Raw genomic sequence first — 14,426 nt, 5'->3', positions numbered from 1 at the left:
GCTGGAGAGGGGGGCGGTCCCCAGGGGGGGAGGGGGCGGGGCACGGTGCCGCGGGGCGGGGCGCGTGCCCACCAGGTCCAGCGTGTCGGCCCGCCCCAAAGCGCTGTGCTTAGCCCAGATGTGGGGCTGCCAGGGAGGCTGCGGGCGGTGGAGGCTGCGGGCAGTGGGAACTGGAGGACAAGCCGGCTCCACGTGCGGCTGCTGTACGGAACCCCGTGGTGACAATTGTTATTACTGTTTTATTCTTAATGGCAGTGACCACTGTTACTTATTTACTGTTCTCGGTTACACCGTGCGTCCCTCGGGTATCCAGGATCTGAGCTGGCATTCTGCAGTGGGGCACTTGCGCATGGCCGGTCTGGTTGCTGATTTGGCAGTGTCCCCGGAAAACCCAACATTATGTTTTCTTTCTCTTCCTTTAATGCAAACTGTTCTGTCGTTCCGACCCTTTGAAGTTCCTGGATGAAGAGGAATGGTGTAGGCATAGGGGAGTTAAGGATCGGAGCGGGACTTGAAAAGAAACCCCTTTCTCACTGTGTAGTCATCTGTTTGTGACTTGTCTCCCGTTACGGTGGTGATGGACCTGTACCGCACACGGGCGCACTGATCCATACATCGCGTGTGTTGCGTGGCTGTGCGTGTCTCTCTGGGGACTGGAGGGAGAAAGTGCTTGAGAAACTAACTGGGTATGTATGCACCTGCCTCAGAAGTAAAGTAGATGGAGCTTCCTTCCAGTACTTCTTTTTCTTTAAGTACAAGTGTTGAGACTTTAGAAACAGGTGTTGGAAGACGAGAGACTTCTGTAGAGATTTTGGGATCTTTCAGAATTTACTCCCTAACCAAGCCTTCCTTTTTCTCCTTAAAAGCATGCATATATTTTAAAACAGTCAACGAAGAAGTGAAAAAGTATTTCATCAGACTCTGGGAAGTGTTACACACATTATTTTCCTGGAGCATGTGAGCATGTGATTTCCTTGTAGGGCCACGGTGTTCCCATCAGACCGCCTCCTCACATTTTGTACTGATTCTGCTTGGCCTGTGTTTACTTCATAGCTTGATTAGCTCCTCAGAAAGACAAAAAAGTTGACAATAGGCAAGTCTGACAGCTAGGTTTTGCCTCAAGTAATATTTGTGGTGCATATTTTGGAAGTGTGAAAAATGTTTATTTAAGCATAAAAATATGCATGTTGCAATATGTAAATTGAGTCAGGTAACTATGCTCTTTATTATGAACAGAACTACTGTTCATTAGAAAGAACTACCGGGATTCAGTCTTACCGATGGGTGCGTGGCCTTTAAAACTTATGTTTAGTATTGCAGAGTCAAAATCAAGGCTTTATTGATGGTTTTTTTTTTTTTTAAATGCTTTGTCACACATGGAATTGGACAACGGGCTTTATTCCCTGCAGATGTCTTCCAGCAAGTACCAGGCACAACCTAGGGCCGTTTAATATGTAACCTCCTTAGGTGTGGATATTTTGTCCTCTACTACTCATTACTTCTATTAGATCAATGTGGTAGTTATGAAAATCTACGGCTTGGTGTGTTTCATATGTGTATGTCAGTTATTCTAACACAACTTAACATGCTTCATCTATGGAAATGACATACAAATGAAGACTGGATTTGGAAGGCACAGATCACATTCCATATGGATTGCTGTGTTATTTTACTGTAATTTATTTTTATTACTTTTGAAAATATTACTACCTCAATGTCCTTTTCCCCTTAAAAAAAAATCATGTCTCTTTAAATAATACAGCTCTCTCTTTGATGTCAAGGGTCTACTTTACCCGATGCGCGTTACAGCCCATTTAATTGTCCCATTAGCTTTGCAGTTTGGCAGAACCGTGTAATCGGTTTTGTCAGACTGAACCACACGCTCAATCTTCAGCAGCTTGTGTTAAGGAGGCCGGGGTAACAGGGCCGAGGATACACGTTCCGAATTTTTGTTTGTCCTGTGTGGCTACAATGAGATAAAAGCCTTACGCAACAGCAGCCCTGGGCACCCTGCAAGTCATGCTTTGGCTTTTCCTGAATAATGGGGGGAGCAACTGGGGCATCTCAGATTCGCTGTGGGTGAGAGGACACAGCTCTGTTGGAATAGTGTAGAAATTGTTGCTGCACATCTTCACTGTTTTCCATGCAGCCCTCCTCCTGTTGGTTTGCTTGCTTGCTTGTTTGTTTTAAAACAGAGCAGAGATTTACTAAGCAGTTTAGTCAGCGTAGATTTCATCTAAATTGTCCATTGTGGAAATAGCTGGAGTAGTTTGTGTTTTGATGCTTGTATTAGTTTTTAGAAGTTCTTTTTTTGTTTGAAATGAGTAGTAATTTGACTGTACACTGGGCAAACTTTTGAGTCCCCACAATAACCCAGGACACTAAAATGCTTTGGGGAAAGAGCTCTTTTCTTGGTCTGACTTTACCGGATTGTTTACTTATGTGTCTTCACTTTTCACCAGCAGGAAAGCGTAAATGTGTGCTTTTATTTTGTGTGTTTCATTCTGCTGCATAAAGATCAGTTTTATATTTTCTTAAAAGTTAGTAAGTATATATATATATAATTTGAAGCTGCTTTTCCTTTTATCTCTCATACCTCACTGCAAAGACAAAAGTTCTGTTTCTGTTCTTAATTATTTTTTTTGCCAGTTATTTAGTTATTTTCTTTTTGTCTTTCAAGATGATAATTATTTCCTTTCCTTTGTTTGGACTAGAGAATGATCCTGGGATTCCTTTTCAAAAGAAATCGTTACTGTCAAGGAAATGTCATGCAACCTGCGTCATAGATTTAAAAAAAAAAAAAAAAAAAAAAAAACTCCCAAACATAGTGGAAGGACACATTTCTATCTGCTTTTAAAAGCATATTCATGAGTTCAGTCTCTCATTCCAGAATGACTTTATTGCAGGCCACCTATGCATAAGGTACTTTGCTAGGTGCTAAACTTTATTAAAACAGCTTACAAAGATTCATTTTAGCTTTTATAATTTTAGACATTGAGTGAAATTCTAAATCATTTTCAAGGGCTTTTCTTATTTATAATTATAACTGTTGAGGTTTTTCTTACAATGTTAATGTTTTCTCATGTTCCTTTACTAGACTAGCGTTGCCTATCCGCACTACCCCAAATACTCAGAAACACTCTTATATTTCCTTAGCTTCAGCGTTCTTACCAGACTTTTACTCTGCACCCAACTGATACTAGATATCTGAGTATGCTGTGTGATTGTGTCCACCAACAAGAAAAGGTAAAAATATTTGTTTCCTTAACGTCGGGTTGACTGTGAGTGATGAACTGTCAGTGCTGGGAGGGGCTGTTCTAAGTGTGGATTTTATGTTTTGTCTTACTCCACCATGCTCATGCTCACTGGAAATTCTAGTATCTGTATCAAATATCAATCAAAGGCAGCACCGCGTAGCGCAGCTTGGCCATCTTCAGGTCCTTCCCTGCCGCTTGTTCGCTCTGGGCCCTTGGACCACCCGCTCAACCTCCCTAAGCCCCTGTGGTTTTCTCACCTGCATCATTGGGTAGAACGGGACCTAACTCGGGGTACTGTGAGGACCGAAAGAGATCATCTGCATCAAGGACTTGGTTCGTGCCAGGTAGAGGCAAGTTTTCACTAGCTGCTAGTTAAAGAACAGATAGCCTAGGTTTCCTGTCCGCGTTGTCCTGCTTTATGTGACTGTAGTTGACGTTCACACCAAAGTGCTTGGTTTGGGGGGCTGGAGGGTGCATCCCGGGCATTTATCCACGAAGCATCCCACTTGGCTGATGTCGCCAGTACCTTGGAAAACAGTCTGCCCCCTCAGGTTGTGAAACAAGGGCTGTGTTCTATCTAGGCAGGTTCCTACCTTCTGTGTCTGGTCCTTATACCCACTGGGCCGCAGAGGACCTATGAGACAGCTGGTGCCTGAAAGAGTCCCAGTACAGTGATGTGAGTAAGGGGGCCTTGACTCTCCTTCACGTGCATTGAGCTTGTGAGCTGCTGTTAGCATTGCCTGAGCTGGACTGAATCCATGATGCATCTCAACCAGCCACCCAAGGGTGGAAGCTGCCTTGCTCTCAGCATCCTTGAGGCAGCTGGTGAGCCTCACAGAGGTGCACGAGACTACAGGGTTGCGTGTGCCCCGCCTTTGCCCGGATGGAAGGAAAGTTGCTCTGAAACCACATCGTCTTTCTGAGGGTTTTTTCTAAGGTGCACACCAGACTTTGGGAAAGTAATCTACTGAGTCCTTTGGACCGACCCGCTGGGATTCAGTCCTAAATTCATGAGGGACATGTGTCATGCTCTTAGGATGTATGAACTGCGTGCCTTCTGTTCAGTCCTCCGAAAAGACCTGTATTGTTTAGAGCCATGGGTGAGCAGAGACACTTTGTACTGACGTGACTGACACAGTAAATACGAGGGATCTGCTCTTCGAACCTGTCGTTGTGCTTTATGCCCACCATCCTGATTAAGGATATGCTTTATCCTTAAGTGAAGCTAAAATGCTGTGGGGACTGAGGGTCGGGAAGAGCACAGATTACTTGAACAGGAAATGGTGCGTTTATTCCCCTCGTTGGTGAGGAACTTGCATTTCTTCTACCACAATGGGACACATAAAACCTCAACTTACATTCCACAATCACACAGTGAGGTTAGTATGCTTCTGACAGTCCTTCCAGATCTACAACCACGTCAGTCCCCCCACCTGTGTGTTTTGAGGTCAGGTGTCTTATCAGGGCTGAAATGCACAAATTCCAGGCCATTGCTTCTCTCCTCAACCTGTCCCAGGTAGCCTCCTCCTGAGGGCAGAAGGCACCTTCATCTGCTCTGCCACATATTCTAGGTGAAGGAGCACCCTCCAAGGGGAGAAGCCGTGGTGTCCAACTCTTCCAGGAGCCCCGGGGAAGGCAGGTGATGGGGCTTTATTCTTCCCTCCACCACAAATCCAAGCAGAGCAGGTACACCTTTACCTGTTCGGCATATTAATATGGTTCTGTTCAAGACTTGCTTCAAAGAAAAGGTTCTGCAAACTTACAAAGGATTTGCATGCCAACCACCAAACATGAGGCAACTTCACCTGTGCCCTTGTTTCTCATTGGATGGTACCTTGCCCTGCCTGAACCATGGAGCCCTAGCATGCTGTTGCTGGTGGGGTGCCTTCCTTGGGCCCAGGGACACCACAAACCCCATCACTTCCCAACCCACTCAGAATCAGCCCCATAAGGAGATGCCTCTAGCCACATCTTCTTTTAGCAAGGACTAAGGAAACCAGAACATTCCCTTCTTTCCCGCATCCGCCACTTCCCAAACCCAGACTCCAGCATTGAAAAGGGTTGGTTCCAGAGGATTTGTAACCTGGCCTATCCCTCCACCCAGGTGATCCTACTCGGGGGGAGAAAAAGCACCTCTTTGGCTTATTGACTCTGTGGTTCTTTTTAGTGCACAGTCGTGAGCCACTTGGTGTCCCCAGTGAAGGTAAGAGGGAGATGTCCCTGATCAGTGAGGAGCTAAAGCGATAGATCACCATGATTAAAACTGGAACCATGGGCGTGACAAACCCAGCTGGCCACCTCTGGCTCAGTGGAAACTATTTCCTCAGGAACCAGAAGGGCCGGTTTCGCTAATCCTGTGCTGGGAGCTGCCAAGACAAGCTGCGGGGAATTAGAGCAGCTGTGAGGTTTAGACCTGCACCTGAGGACCAGAGCCAGTCCTGGCTGTTTCTTCATACCTGTATGTCCCTTACATGTGTTTATTTTCATTGGGAAGAAAGGCATTTTCCAAGAGAAATGTTTTCTGTAAGGTATAGAAGTACCAGGGCATCGAATGCATTAAGACTTCCTACAGCAGCGGAGGTGTGGCTTTTAAGAGGTCAAAATTTTCCTTATGAGTTACTGACATGTTCTGGCTGGAGGATGAAGGAACCACGGGGTTGGGGGAGGAGGGCATGGCTCTGGCTGACATGGAAGCGAGGACTTTTCCTCCTGCTTAACCTCCAGACTGTCCCCAAATGATCTCTGCCCTTTAGAAACTTTACACCAAGATCAGCAGGCGCCATTCTCCCTGGGAAGAGAGAAGGGGCAGCCTTCTGAGGAGGTCCCCAGGGAAGAGAAGTCACTGAGTCCCAGTCACAGGTGGAACCTGGATCCTGTCTCCTGAAACAGCAAACTGCCCTGTGTGGTGGTTGGTCTACAGTGTGGTTTTAAAAAGAACTGGTGTGTTTCCTGAGTGTTCGATTATGAAGCGTATAGACCAATTGTCCTCAGGCGGTTGCTCCGGGATGACTCCCTGCTAAGTTCCCAAAGGAAGATCCGAGAGAATAGCTGCGATTGTTGTCATCGGTGTCATCGACTTAAAAAGTGTCTAAAGCTGACCTGGAACTAAATCGGGACAATCTAGCCCCAGCTGGCTAAGGTCTGTGAACCTCAGTTTCCTCACTCTTAAGGCTGTTTCAATATGCAGGCTGGGTGGTTCTATTACCAATTTTCATTTGTGGACTATTGATTGATTAGCAGTAAGTAACTGAGTGTGTTTATATTTTTTTCACATGCACCAATCTGGGGGTAAAGGTATTTCGAAATCTATTTGATTGCCTAGTACTCGACTGGGTAATAAATATTTGTTGACTGGATGAATGAATGCGTGAATCTGTACTGGGACCTCCCACAGACTTTGGTAAAACCAAAAGTTTGTTCATGCCTTGCAACATCTTTAAGCAGCAATTCACCATGATGTGCTAATCACACAAATTTCTAGCTCTCTCCTGAATTAGCATTAGGCATCCAATATTTACCATGCCAAATGTTTCCCCCTGTTTTTAGCTGATGATGACAATGAAGTTGACCACTGCATAAGTCATGCTGTTTCAACGTTTTGTGTGGTTTGTCCACCATTCAGCATCGTTCTTCTCGTCAAACTAGTCATCCCATAGGCACCAGTAACATTGTTTTCTCACAATTGTTATTAAGTCATTTCCATCGTAACGGTGTGCCTTCAACGTTCTCCCTCCCTCCCTTTTTAGAAGGATGCTCATCTAAATATATTTTATCTTAGTTCACATCAAAAATTTGACTAAATTGGCCCCTTCTTCATGTTAAGTGTCAGTCCTTGAACTTGGGCTCATTCGCCTCTAAGTGCTTTCTCCTGATGTTGGCTCGTCTTGTGCTGCTGCAGCACAGTTCTGTGGCTTCAGCCTTGGCCCCCAACCACAGCTCCAGTTCCACAGTTTGCACTGTATGCAGGCCAGCTCTCCTGAGTCCTCGCCCTGATGCCTCAAGGTCACTGGGGCATCAAGGTCACTGTGGTTCATCCTCCTCTTTCCTAAATTCCATGTGTCTACGCAGGGCATCTCTCTTCCCCGAATTCCTTACGTAATTAACCTCCATCACCCTTGACTCCTCTTTCTCATTTATCCTCTCTCAGGTCAAGCTCTGGAGCATGTCTTCTGTTTCTCTTTCCCAGACCTGGCAGTGACCACCGCCTACCTCGTCCACAGGCAGGGCTTCCTAACCCTTCTCATTTCCAGTCACTTCCCAGTCCATCCCATTTTCTCTGCCAAGACACTGATCTAAAATAATCTGTTTCGTTGTTGGCTCTGTCCTGCCTGAAGTCCCTGGGATGCTCTTTACCTGTGTTTTGTGTCTTCCTTGCCACTTTGTTATACACAAGAAGCACTTGCTTAATAAGTGAGTGTTTGGAATTAGGAAACTGTCATAGGAATTCACCAAAGCTAAGCCAACTGTCCTTTGGCCTAGTACACAGAGACTGGCAGCTGATTCATAAATCTATTTAAAAAATGGAGAACTTGACCAGACATATTTTCATACTGCAGCTGCAGATGAACAGTAAAAACAAAAACTTGTCATCTGGGCCTTTGTTTTCTTAAAATAGAGCAAATGCTACCAACATCGTGGGCTTGCTGCAAATGGCAAACGTGATGTTGTTGAGTCACCCAGCACAGGGCACAAGTAAATGCAAATAAATTCCAACTGAGTCTTCATAAAGAGGTGGACTGAATGAATGAATTTGAACTGACATAATGAAAAATTTAGGTATTTTATATGTCACAATTGACAAATCCAGGGTCCATAAAAGTTGGCATTAAGACCGTTAAGTGTGTTAGCAAATATTATCTCATTTATTTTTTTAAAGACTTTATTTACTTTTAGAGAGAAAGAGAAGGAGAGAAACATCAATATGTGGTTGCCTCTCACACCCCCCCAACCGGGGACCTGGCCTGCAACCCAGGCATGTGCCTGACTGGGAATCGAACCAGCGACCTTTCTATTCTCAGGCCAGTGCTCAATCCACTGAGCCACACCAGCCAGGGTATACCTCGTTTATTCTGTAAAGTAAACTTGTGATACAAGTAGCACTTTCTCCAATTTACATGTAAGTTCAGCTGACGAGAGTGAAAACGCCTTCCTTACACAAAATCCTTTAACCTGCTGGAATCGAGACTTTGCTCTAAGAGTTCTAATTTCATGTCCTGTGCTTCTCCCAAGTACCATGCTCCTCAAATATCTTCCTGACTGTTTCTTTTTCACTTCATATTTTCAGGTTTGTATTTTTAAAAGGCCTATGACTTTCCATTTCAATATTTGATTCACACTCCTTGTCATGCTTTGTTTTCTGTTTGCTTATTTTTAAATCTTTGCTTTTGCATCTGTGTTCTGGGCGGTTGGGAGCATCTCAGATACGACGTCAGCAGCTGCAGCAGCATGCTGCCGACGAAAGTGCAGGAAGCGTTTCGGGCCTGGGGAGTTCAGGTGAGTGGTGTACAGTCACGTCAGCCTGCATCTGTTGAGAGGACCGTTCGTGTACCTGGGATATGAGGTGTCAGTGAATATGTAGGGAGTTGCTCTAAACTAAAGGTATACAAATTCTCTACATTTGAACTAGTCAGAGCCTGCATCGTGTGCTGAATTCAACTTTTTACAGCTTAGAAATGTTGCAGAGATAACATTTTTATGGACTCGGCATTTTATGAAAATAATATTTGCCGCTATGACCAGCCCCCTTCGTTTTAGAATCTACGTGGCAATAACAGGTAGGATTAGCTTTTGCTACACTGTCACAGACAGGGGTGGTCACATTGACATTACACAGAAGTGGCGTCAGTCTCTGTGGGGTGGCAGCAGGTATACCATCCGTGGGAGACCTGTCATTCCTCATGTCAGTGAGTGTCGTCTTCATTCCCGATTCATTCTCTTTACGTGTTCTATCTTCACTTGTACGTTTTTATCTCTCTGTTGAAGTTCTTATTGAGTTCAACTACTCTTCCCCTCAGTTCAATGAGCATCCTTATAACCCGTGATTTGAACTCTGCAGCTAGGAGATTGCATGTGTCCCTTTCGGTTAGTTCTTTGTCTGGAGTTTTGTTCTGTCCTTTCATTGGGCATGTTTTTTGCCTCCCCATCTTGGCCACCCTGCTGGGTTTGTTTCTGTGTATTAGGTGGAGCTACTATGTCTCCTGCTCTTGGCAGAGTGGCCTCATGTAGTGGCCTCCTGTGGGGTCCAGCAGTGGAGTTGCCCTGGTCCCCTGAGCTGCGTGCTCCCGGAGTAGGTTGTATGTGCCATCCTGTTGGAGTGGGGCCTTGCTGTAAGAACTGGCCATGACTTCAGTAAAGGAGAGTTCGTGCTTGTGCTGACCTCACAAAGCAGGATTCGATTTAGCAGGGTTCTGGTGCCTGCTGAGTCTCCTCTCTCAGGATGCGAATAGCCACCAGAAATGGCTTGAGTGGGCCAGTAATTTGGTTGAGGTGTGGTCTCATGGAACCACCGGGACGGGGCAAACAGTATATCCAGGTTAATGGAGACTCAGACTTGGTGCCAGCCTGTGTGTGCAGGCTGGGTTGGGGGGAGGGCTCAGCAAAGGAACAATAGCCTCTGCCAGCACTTCTGTCTGAGAGAAAGCTGCCCCTCACTGAGTAAATCCACTTGTGGGCCCTTTAAGAGGACCACGTGGGACTTGAGCCTTTCTCTGCTTCACTCAGCCACAATTCCCACTGGTTTTCACAGCCAGAATCTATGACAGCTTCTCTTCCAGGCACTGGAACCTTGGTCTGGGGAGCCTGGTGTGGGGCTGGGACCCCTTCACTGTGGGTCTGATTTACATTTTTCTAAAAACTACTTGCGTCTTTTCATATGTCTGTATGTCCTGCTTGGAAAAATGACTCTTCAGATCCTCTGCCCAATTTTTAATTGAATTGTTTGGGGTTTTTGTTGTTCAGTTGTATGAGTTCTTTATAGATTTTGATATTAATCCCTTATTGGAAGTGTCATTTGCAAAAATCTTCTTCCATTCAGTTGTTTGCCTTTCGGTTGTGTTGATACTTTCCTTTGCTGTCTGGAAGCTCTTAGTTGGAAGCATTTGCTTCTGTGTACCTTTCCCTTGGAGTCAAATTTACAAAAGCACCTCTAAGACCAATGTCCAGAAGTTTAATGTGTATGTTTTATTTTTGTATTTTATTTTATTTTAAATTTAAAAATCTGATTGGCCTTATTAAACAACTCATGAATTGGGTAACATCCCATCTAGCAAAGAGACGGGAGCTCCTCTTTCTTACATTTTATTAAAGTCTTACATTCCAGTCTTTAATCCATTTTGAGTTAATTTCTGCGTATGGTGTAAGATAGTGGCCTAATTTCATTCTTTTACAGATAGCTGACTAGTTATGTTTTAATTTAATCTATTTTGAATTTATTCTTGTATATGTTGTCAGAAGGCAGGGTAATTTTATTTTTTGCCTGCGTCTGTCCATTTTTTAAAATATCATTGACTGAATAGACTGTCTGTACCTCACTGTATGTTCCTGCCTCCTTTGTCATATATCAATTGACCATATGGGTGTGGGTTTATTTTGGGGCCTTTACTCTATTCCTTTGGTCTGCGTGTCTGTTTCTATGCCAGTAGACCAGCAAAACATCATCTGTTTTGATGATGGCTGTCCAGTTTTTCTAACACCATTTATTGAAGAGACTTTTCTTTGTATCTTCTTGGCTTCTTTCTTGTAAATTAGTTGCCTATATATGTGTTGGGTTTATTTTGACTCTGTTGGTCTGTGCATCTGTTTTCATGCCAATACCATACTGTTTTGATTACTATAACTTTGCAGTATAGTTTGAGATCAGGGTGGATGACACCTCCAGAATTGTTCTTTTTTCTCAGGATTGAAGGTAGGATTCTTGATCAGAGCCAGCTTCAAGCGTATGTGACCCGCACAGTTTCACAGGTTGTGTGCTCAGAAGGTCTCTCCACTTAGCATAATGCTGTGCTGTCACCATCTAAAAACTCTTAATCATTTATGAACAAAGGAGTCCTCGTTCTAGTTTTGCACTGGGGTCCACAAGGTATGTAGCTTGATTCTAGGAGAACGATTCAGATTTATAGAAATGGGGAGCAGGGAGAGCCTGCAACAAGAGAGAGCGTAGGATTCTGAGAGGCATAATGAGAAGTGTGTAGGTATGTTAGGGGGTTAACAGACCAGCTCAAAAACACCAAAGGACTTATGTTGTTTGAATGAAGCTTGGAAGATGAATCAAGGTAGAGTTTGAACTATCCTGGAGGTGATGAGTGATCTCAGTTGACTAGTGAGCAGGAGATGAGTAGGAAGTGTAGCTTTATGACGACTAGTGTGGCGGTAGTATGCAGGATGGATTTAGGAGCAGTGAGGTAGGAAGTAGAGAATCACGAAGCTGATCCAAAGCCCAGGGGTATAGTAATCAGGGCCTAAGTAATGTAGAAGAGGCAGAGAAAGCAGAGCATTGAGAAAGACTATGAAGGGAAAGTAGATGCACCTTTGACCTCACGTGGGAATCAGACGAGACCAGGAGTCTAGGAGTTCTCCGGCAGTCCCAGGCCAACCGTGCCCTCCTGGCTGCATGCAGGAAGCACGGGATGGCATGTGGCGGCTTATTTATCAGAGGAATGGTGAGTTCAGTTTTAGGTATTTAATAGGACAGCAGGATTTCAAAATAAAACGGCTCCTTTTGCAATTAAATAAAAATAATTGCTCATGGAGACATGAGTTGGAGAAGGGGAAGGATGGTTATCTGTGTCCAATGTTGCATAAAGGCAAAGACAATGAAGATGGAGTCAAGTCTTTTCGGTCACAGCTTCAGAAGAGCGACGAGAAGAGCAGCCCGATAAAGACTGAGTGGGAACTGGGGAAATTTGATAGCATTTCCTACGTTCACCATTTCTCTTCTGCAAACTCAGTTCCACATTTCGATGGTACAGTCCCATCTCATTGGATGGTACACCCAGTTTCCATGCAGAAATGAGGTCATCATCTTTGACTACTCCTCCTGTATTCAATCCTTTCCTTCCTCGGTATTCCATCAGCGATCTTTCTGCTTATGCCAAGGGTCCCTTGACTCCGCCCATGTCTCTTTGTCCCCCCACCACTCTCCTCACCTTGTAAGACTCTGAAGGCAAAGGCCTCTGGAACGGTCTGATCCTCATCCTCCCCTCCCCGTTCCAACCCTCACCACCTCATTTCTCTTTGGAAGTAGGGATTTTCTAAAATACAGCCTGGTTCTGTCACTTTCTGCTGAAGCCCCCGTCAGGAATGGTGTCACCCTGAAAAAATATTAAAGTCCTAACTAACCCCAGGGCCTGTGCATATTACCCTATTTCAACATAGGGTGTTTGCAGATGATCATAGCAAGATGGGCTCATTAGGGTGGGCCCTGATTTGCTACGACTGTCTCCTTATAAATACGGGATACAGCCAAGGATGCTGAAGTTTGCCAGCAAACCACCAGAAGCCAGGGCACAAGCATGAAAGGGACTCTCCCTCTCAGCCCTCAGAAGGAACCAACCCTGCTGATGTCCTGGTTTTGAATCAAGTCTGTAGTCTGCAGAACCATGAAACCCTACCTTTGTGTTTCAAAAACTTGTTTTAAACCCTGTGTGACTCTTTGTTACAGCAGCCCTAGGAAATGAATACAGACCCTAAGATAATCCCCTTCTCCTCCCCACCCTGCCCTGGGGCTTTCAGACTAAAGTCCAAATTCCTTAACACAGCTCCAAGACACCCACCCGCCTTGATCTGGTCTCTGCTAAAGTCTCCGGCCTTTTCTCTCTCTCTTTTTTTTTTTTGCCCCCTCCCCCTTCCTCACTTCCCCCCTTCTTTGTACTCTGCACAGCAGGAATGATTGGCTTTGCCTGGTTCTTTGTGTCCTTGCTTTCTCTCACCTCTGATCTTTTGCATAGACCGTTCCCTAGTGGTTAGAGTACATCTCTGCCTTTCCTTTTCATCTTGTCCTTCAAAAGTCTTGGCTTAGTCCTCTTCATTCATTTATTCAACACACACAGTTGACATTTACTATTACATTAGTTTCAGGCGTATAGCAAAGTGGTTAGATGTTTATGTAGCTCACCAAGCGATCCCCTGGTAAGTCTAGTACCCACCTGGCATGATACATAGTTATCAGGAGTGTTGACTATATTCCCTGTGCTCTGCTTTACATCTCTGTGAATATTTCATAACTGCCAATTCGTGCTTCTTAATTCCCTCAGCTTTTTCACCAAGCCCTCAAGCCCCTCCCCTCTGGCAACCAGCAGTTTGTTCCCTGTATCTGTGAGTCTTTTCTGTTTTGCTTGTTCATTTACTTTGTTTCCTAGATTCTACATATAAGTGAAATCTTATGCATTTGTCTTTATCTGCCTGACTTATTTCACTTAGCATAATAACTTCTAGGTCCACCCATGTTTTTGCAAATGGTAAGGTTTCATTCTTTTTATGGCCAAGCAATATTCCACTTTATATATACACCACTTTTTCTTTATCCATTCATCTATCAATGGTTGCTTCCATATCTTGGCCATTGTAAATAATCTTGCAATCAACATAGGGGTGCATATATCTTTTTAAATTAGTGTTTTGGGCTTCTCTGGATACCTTGCAATCAACAGAGGGGTGCATATGTCTTTTTAAATTAGTGTTTTGGGCTTCTCTGGATAAACACCCAGAAGCGGGATTGGTGGGTCATATGGTAGTTCTGTTTTTAATTTTTTGAGGAACCTCCATTCTGTCATGCTACCTGATACTCAAACTATAATACAAGGCTATAGTAATCAAAACAGCATGGTCCTGATCTAAAAAACAGACACATAAATCAGTGGAGAGAGCCCAGAAATAAACTTACAACTGTATGGTCAATTCATCTCTGACAAAGGAGGTGAATATATAATGGGGTAAAGACAGTGTCTTTAATAAGTGGTGTTGGGAATATTCAACAAATAGTTTTGAAACACCAGGTAGTGCTTTGAAGTAACAAAACAAACAGAGCCTTCTCATGGGATTCCCAGGCTAGCAGGGGAGACCAGTAGCCCATGAAGCAACAGGAGACAAGTGATGTCAGCAGAATGTGGAAGGCTGCGCAATTGATGGAGTGTGAAATGTGCTTAAGGATGCACAGCATCGTGAACCCCCGAG

At 44.4% G+C, this 14,426-nt stretch overlaps 1 protein-coding gene across 9 annotated transcripts in view; it reads left to right on the top strand.

The window, feature by feature from the left end:
• The first annotated feature begins 96 nt into the window (after positions 1-96).
• LCP1 (lymphocyte cytosolic protein 1) overlaps positions 97-14,426 on the top strand; it is a 65,118-nt gene continuing 50,788 nt past the window's right edge. For 2 of the 9 annotated variants that reach the window (XM_053916334.2, XM_024568475.4), the window contains exons 1-2: positions 99-203; positions 3,157-3,246. The gene's annotated coding sequence lies outside the window, so the exon portion shown is untranslated. The other 7 variants (XM_053916335.1, XM_024568464.3, XM_053916337.1 and 4 more) reach the window with 5 other exon arrangements.

The sequence above is a fragment of the Desmodus rotundus genome, chromosome 13 (genome assembly GCF_022682495.2).
Source record: "Desmodus rotundus isolate HL8 chromosome 13, HLdesRot8A.1, whole genome shotgun sequence".
Classification (NCBI taxonomy): domain Eukaryota; kingdom Metazoa; phylum Chordata; class Mammalia; order Chiroptera; family Phyllostomidae; genus Desmodus; species Desmodus rotundus.
Note: the sequence above shows the minus strand (reverse complement) of the source record. Positions and strands in the feature narration are given on the sequence as shown.